Source organism: Benincasa hispida, chromosome 12 (genome assembly GCF_009727055.1).
Source record: "Benincasa hispida cultivar B227 chromosome 12, ASM972705v1, whole genome shotgun sequence".
Classification (NCBI taxonomy): Eukaryota; Viridiplantae; Streptophyta; class Magnoliopsida; order Cucurbitales; family Cucurbitaceae; genus Benincasa; species Benincasa hispida.
The window spans coordinates 9,468,184-9,475,978 of NC_052360.1; the positions used below are offsets into that span (position 1 = coordinate 9,468,184).

Below are 7,795 nucleotides of genomic sequence, written 5' to 3' on the forward strand. Positions count from 1 at the left end.
GCAATCCTTTGATTAGTATGGGTGAGAGTGGCCAGATTGCCAACTCAACATACCTACCTTTTTGGGGACTTGTTTGATTTGGGAGCTGGGAACTCAGTTACACAAGATGAAATTCACTCCTTCTAGGAAGCAGGGGTAAATAGATAGATTGCTCCCTTAAGGGCTGATTCCGGGACTTGAACATAGTGGCCACAACTTCTCTTTGGAAGAGAGGACTCAGTTATAGTAGGACTATGACTTATGTTCATTAGAGAGATCAGTGGTACTTAAAGAGCTAGATGTAACTACAGGGGCATAATGGTTATTGGCTAAGCTGTACTTACGAACGATCTGTGAAGGGTTATCGCACTGTTGATTGGTTGATATGGACACATAATATATCTATGGTTAGGAGAGTTCAGTTGTTGGTCTTTAGTGGAGTGTCTGGCAATTAACAGATGGTAGATCTCGTGACTAAAGAGTTTAGTCAGTTATTCACATACCGTTAGAGCTTCAAGCTACAGGTCCACAAGGTCCCCTTGGTAGCTCAATGGATTCAAGTTGAGGATCAGTTCTTGGTGTTGATTTGAAATGTTCAAATTGACAAAAGATAATTCGATTATATATGATATGATCGATATGATGTATGAGATACATTAAGTTGAGGATTAATGTAAATGAGATTTACATTAAGTACCATAAATTAGAAAAAGAGCTATGGTTTATATGTTTCATGAGATGAAATATTAAAACTATAGGTTATAAATATAGTATGGTAAGTTGGTTATCATGTATATTTATAATTATATTAATTATTGAATAATTATCTATTTTTCTCTAATAACCAATTGAGTGGGAGGTTATTGGTAGTTTCATTGTAACCGTGAGATAAAAAGAAAAATGTTTGTCTATTTTTAGTTATGTTCTTGTGAGAGATTCTATTCTCGGAAAGTTCTCATGGTGGCTGTCAAGTAAATGAGATTTACTAAATGACAGCTAAAGAGAGACTAGATGATCATGGAGTGTTTCTATACGATAGTCACTCAGTTGGCCGATTAGCTAAATGATCGCATAGCTTCTGTTAAACGATTGAGCATCGTCTATACAATAGACTTATTACCTCCAACTTGCTCAGTCGTTTACACGATTGTTCTTCCTCCGGTCTCATCCTCTAACCAAGTCCACACAGAGACTACACTTCTGAATTCTCACACCAAGAATACCAAGGTAGCCATTGTGGTGGTGTCATACTCAACTTGACATTGTCAAGGTTTATTGGAGGTCATTCGCTGTGTTCGTGATCTTGGAGATCGCTGAGTTCGTGGTCCCTGTGATCGTGCAGTGTAGCGGTTGTAGTGCTCAAGCATTCAGGGTTGCAGTCTTGCTGATTGTTTGAGCGTTCGTGATCAAAGGTGTTGAAAATGAGTCTTTAAAGGTATGTGTAATTCTACCCTTGATCGTATAGTAAAGCATGCTATAATTTCGTTGTTCGCATGACCAGTATGTTTCCGTTTTTAGATTGTAATTGTTAATGTTCATTTACGAATGAAATTTGGAAAGATCATTCCGTTGCTCATAGAAATCCTTATGTTTGATTTCCTTCATACATGACATATAATATGCACATACATGTTTAATTTAAATATAACATACATCACATGCATAAAATATTTAAACAACATTGATATGGACCAACTTTGGCATCCTAAACAAGCAATAAACTAATTTATTACAAAACTAAAGCAAAAAGAGCTTGAGAAAGCCTCTGGATCGCTCGAACCAACCCGAACTAAACCCAAACCACCCTAACTGGCACTACTACAAAATCTACATTACTTGACACTTGTAGTTTTTAATTACTTGCCGTTTCTTTGGAAAAAACGTCAAGTAATGACCTTCTAGAAAAGAAAATGTCAAGTAAAAGGGTTAAAAAAGCGGAGATTAATGGAATGTTTTGAATATTTTCACACGAACTATTACTTGATACGTTTTTCGTGTCAAGAAAATATAAAAAATAATTGACTAATTATTTTAAAGAAGTAAAAGAGTTAAATGTCCTAGATTTAGTCGATCAACCTTCAACCTCTTACGTGCAGCAGCTGCGTCCGTTCGACCTTCCCCCTTTATTGAAAAGAAAAAAAGTAAAGAGCAAAAAGGGAGAACAAAAGAAAACCTAATTTCCAAATCCCTTTTATTTTCTTTTTATCTTTCTCTCCATTTTTACTTTAGTCTTGTTATGAGAAATTTGTAGAAAATAACAAGTTATTTAAGTGAGCTTTTATTAGGAAATTGGTGGAATTAAAGGCCCAAAGACAAACTTGTAAATATGGGCTGGTAGCATTTTTGTAATTAATCTAATCTTCTTCTTACTAGGTCACCCATCGTGTACCACCTAAAATAAGAGATTGGGGCTGCAAATTTTGAGCAAGAGAGAACACAGAAGCCGTCTGAAGCCATCTGAAGTCGTCCGTCGTCGACACTGGCATTCCAGACGGGTAAATCGTGTACCACCCATCTGAAGTCGTGTACCATTGTGTACCACCCATTTGAAGACGTCTGTCGTCGACCCTGGCGTTCGAGGCGTGGAGTGTCCAGTTGGTTTAGTGTAGCCGCGTGGGTTCCGGTTTGCGTCCGGCGAGTGGGTTTCCGATGTAGGTGTTTTTCGGGTAGATTGATTCCAGTTTCAGGGGTTGTCTTCCACGGGCGTGTCTGGCTTTCAGAGGTGTTAGTTGTCCGTGGATCTCTTGGTATATGTGGGTGTTTTTTTACCGACTGTAGGTTTGGTTTAACTCATTTTTCTCTTATTATCATTTTATTCTCTATAATTTGGGATTTTTCCAATTCTAGTCCCGTACTTTCAAATATTTAATTTGTGATTTGGGCTATAATGTAGCATCTTTTGTAATGATTTGCTTGCTTGAATGTTTGATGATAAGATTGATTTTGAAGTGTTGGAAGGAGTTGAGTTGTTGTCCAATAGGTTTGAGACCGATCTTCGCAAGGTTTTGGTAAGTTTCGGTGGTACATCATTATGGATTGCATTAGTCTTTCTGGTGAGTATCCTTAATTCTCTTATCTCTTGAACCTCTTCGTTCTCGATACAAAAATGAAACATTTTTGTTACCCGACCAACCATTAGGAGAAGCAAATACAACGGGCACACTAATCAGTAAGATTGATCAAGTAACAATTAATGCAAAAACAGCCAATTGGAAAGCAATAGTCATGTTTCTAATCATCCAATCTACCAACAAAATATACCATTGATCCCTTTACCAGCCAACCAAAATTTTGATAAAATGTATCAGGTAGGGATTTTACCATAAATCCATTGATTTTATATTACTTCTTACTTTTTTAATACTTTAGCATGCATGGGATTGATGTATACTGGATCATATATATTATATACATATAGATAGATTTATAAATTCCAACTTATGTGTCAATGTTCTATTCGATGGGATGGAATATAAATCAGGTTAGTATTAATAGTTCTTTGTTACCCATTGAAGTATTGGTCTAATAATTAAGTTATTTTCAATTTTTGATGTGCAATTAAAATATTTCAAGGGATTGGAGCCACAGTTGATAGCTATTAAGGCCTTGAAACTCTTTTGAAATTGTTACATAGTTGCTGGAATTTGCGTTTTGTAACCATTATTATTGAACTTTTCGTAGGTTAGATTACTTTGTTGTAGTTTTGAAGTGACATTTGGATCAAGCCACACTTTGGGTAATCTATTTGGAGTTAATTGGTTATTTTGGTGAATGAAATTTTGAAGAACTTTTTTATTGCTTGTAGATAAGATTGGGCTTCCAATATTCTCTTCTACTCATTGATTCTTGTATTAGTTTTCTATTAAAGATGCACTTTGATTCCCTTTATAGATGGATTACAATTGTGTCAAGTCTCTTTCGCCTGAAAGTTGTGAAAGTTGTGAAAGTTGGGGGAAAGGTATCTTCATTCTTCTATTTTAAATTTTAGCATATGTTTGATTTGTTGATAATCTTCTTCTTCTTTGTTATATTTTCTCAAATCTCTCCCATCTTCGTTTGTTTTGTAGCAAAAGGTAAGTGTTAGGTTGAATATGGTCAAAAGAGAATGAATGAAATCCCAGTAAGTACCTAACTTTAAGTTGTAGATTTTTTAAGTCACGAGTATGATATTTTTCCATTGCATAAAGTAAGCCAATCATGTACATTTTTCCTTGTGCGTGACTTTTTGTCATTGTTGTATCTTAACACTTATTTCTATATTTTGAAATTTGATGTTATCGCCTTTTATTCTATTTCGCAGGTTGACTTGCTTAAACATGGCTTGCCTGACCCTTAGTTCTCGATCTTTAGACTTCAAAGCTCAATGTATAGATTAAATAATGTACTTTGTTGAGAGGTTACTTATTAAACAGTCACTTTTGTGTTTGTTGAAAGTTGAGTTTTGTATACAAAAACAATAGTTGAGATTTTATTTTGTGCATGTACATGTGAAAAAGAAATACTGTTGTAATTTATGAGCAGTGTTCATATGAAAGGTCATAGTTGAACATATGGAATTTTTAGTGAATATATTGAGTTGATAGATCTTAAATGTATAATGTTTATTTAGTTCATATAATTGTATTGTTGGAATACAAGGCAAAAAATGAGAATATCAATTGAGGCATTTAATTTGAAAAAAAAAAGACATATACTTGACAATTAAAAAACGTCAAGAGTTAGTATATATGATACGTAATCAATATCAAGAATCAATAAACTTGACATACCACCAATGTCAAGTGTATTATCTTTCTTGACACAAAAATTGTATCAAGAAACATTTGTCTTGACGTTTTTTCAGAGTCAAGTTATCACACTATACTTGACAGTCGAATACTCGACGCTTATATTACTTGACATTGGAAAAACGTCAAGTAATACAATTTTTGTAGTAGTGCGGCCCTCAAAAGCTTCAAAAGTGGATGAATCGGTCTAAAATGGGTTGAACTAGACCCAAGGAAGTCAAAATTGGTCGAACCGGCCATCTCCCATGAATCGATCCTCGCATCATGTGTCTCTGGACTGGGATGAGCGGTATTGCAATGCTTCATCCCAACGTTGCAATGGCGTCATGACGCTGCGAAGGCAGTGGTTGTTTTTTAATTTCTGCAGCTGACCTTGCTTGCTTGAATCTTCAATTACAGCCTATTTTCAACTCTATTGACTCCAATAAAATTACAAACCCTTAATCATACATTAAGACCCATCAATCAAGAGCCAGTTACAAATTTAACAACTGAATGAAAGAGAATTCTAATGCCAAAGTTGAATTAAAAACCATATCAGTCACCAAACATGCATTACTAGAATTTCACGCACCAAACTCAAATTTACATTAATTGAGTGCTTAAATCATGCTCTGATATCAATTGATAGAGTAAAGATGCAAAATGAAAAAGTTAACAGAATAATTAAACACTCTAATTATACTTAATTTGAGTTCAAACATGCTGAAAAACAGTTTCAATAGAAAGTGGGTTTCATTTATGTATATCTTTGTTAATTTCCTCTTGTTCCTTGCTTAATCCACGAAGAAACTCCAAATCTCTAGTAGACCACCAAGAGAAGCTTCTCTACTATTCTCAGTCTTGGATTGAGTGGTGGAAACTCTAAATTGAGAGGTATAGAGGTTGGGGTTGGAGAGGGTTTGAGAGAATTTAAAAAATTCTCATAATTTTCCAATAATTCAGCATGCATTTCTCTCCAATTTTTGACATAGAAGTATTTAAAAAGTTCAAGCATGAAAGCACTCATACATTCAACTTATTGGCACTTCAATTAGCACTAAGTGAGTGGACAAGGTGTTGAAATGTGGAAAAAACCACTAAAACATCAAATGTTGGATTTTTCCACTCGAAATTCTAATTTCTCTAATTTAATAATTTAATATCAAATGTAAATTAATAAAACAACTAATTCAAACATGAATCCCTATTCATGTAATCAATATTTAAATCAAATTCTAGCCCTAATTTTGAATTTGAACATTTCAAATTCGCTCAATATTCTAATCCAAGGTGTAATGTTTTATGAACTAATAGAGAGACCTTATGAACCTACAGATCATGAGCTCCAACGACTTGAGATTAATTGGCTAACTTTTTAAACCGACTTAATCAATATTTGTTGCCCACCAAGACAGACCACTATAGCTCGATAGTTGCACTCTCCTCACTATAGATATATTTTTATCCATTTGATTTAACCATGATCAATAAGTCGATCCTTCACAGGTCATTCATATTTACAGCTAGGTCAAAATTATCGTTTTACCCCTGTAAATACATCTTGCTCCTTAAGCTGCTAGTGATCCTCTATTGAACAATTGGTTTATAGTCCAACTAATAAACTATGTCCCTCACGGCCAAGAATGGTGGGGCCTCTTTGTTCAAGACCAGAAATCAGTACTTAAGGGAACAACCTATCTACTAACCCTAAAACAGGTAGGGGTGAATTCCATCTTGCAGTACTATGTCCTCAGCTATCTATCCGGTCTTATCCCCAAAATGGGAGGCTTGTTTAGCAGTGCTATTTAACTACTCTCGCCTATGCAGATCAAAGGATAATCCCGAATAAACAGGAGTTCATAGTTAGCTCAGGATTAAGATCGAGTTACCTTAGGTCATCGTGAAGGAACTCTTATTCAAGAGAACCAGTGAGCGGAAGCAAGATCTTTCCAAGTCCATTGTGAAAGAATAAAGTGCATTCACAAACATACAGAACCGTTATGCATCTTAGAACAAATTACAACATACTTTAGTAATCAAATAAAAAAGGGAATGAAAGGCATACCTTTGAAGAACACTTCTTTTATCAATCTCTCGCTCTCGTGAAGAACTAGACAGCAACTTCTCGCTATCATTCAGATTGTCTTGCCAATTGTCTAGTAATCACAAACAGTCTTCTCCTTGAACAAGCACCCTTCGACACTACCACTCGACAACCTTGGTATTCTCGGAGTGAGAATCCAAGAGGTGTAGGCTTTGTGTGAATTTGGTAGAGGGATAAAGGAAGAAAACGATCGAACTACATGATCAAGCAAGTGGGAGAAGGTTCTATCTATCGCATAGACTGAGAATGCTTGATCGTTTAGTAAATCTCGCTAGTATACAATCGTTTAGTAAATCACTATATTGTTTACACGATAGTTTAGTAAATCACTAGATCATTTACACGATCGTTTAGTCTCTCGCTTTACACTATCGTTTAGTCTCTCGCTAGAAGGCTATCGTGTAGTCTCTCGTGAGTAAACGATTAGTAATGCAACTAATGAAGCGATCCCTTAACAAAATGAAAACACTTTTTATTTTATCTTCAGTTATCCAAAACTAAAAATAACCTCCCACCTTCACGGTTAATGGAGAAAATAACCAACCACAATTATCACATAATTGTTTTAATTATAAATAAATATAATAACTAACTCATCATATTATATTTATAACCTATATTTTTAATATCACATCATATGTAATATTTAAACCATAGTTCTCTTCTTCTTTAATTAATATAAATTATATTTATATCAAAATCCTCCAATTAATATATCTCATACATCATATCAATTATATCACATGTAATTGAACTAATTTAATTATATCCTATATAATCAAATTCCCTTTTGTTAATTTGAACACTTCAAACTAACCCAAAAACTGATTATCAACTTGAATCCATTGAGCTACCAAGGGGACCTTATGAACCTGTAGCTTGAAGCTCCAACGGTACATGAATAACTGACTAAACTCTTTAATCACGAAATCTACTGTCCGTT

General features: G+C 34.6%; 1 long non-coding RNA gene across 1 annotated transcript; it reads left to right on the forward strand.

Annotated features, from left to right (window-relative positions):
- The first annotated feature begins 2,333 nt into the window (after window positions 1-2,333).
- On the forward strand, window positions 2,334-4,561 carry LOC120068063. The gene is made up of 2 exons (XR_005479078.1): window positions 2,334-4,099; window positions 4,280-4,561. It is a non-coding gene; the product is annotated as an uncharacterized LOC120068063 (long non-coding RNA).
- The last annotated feature ends 3,234 nt before the right edge of the window (window positions 4,562-7,795 follow it).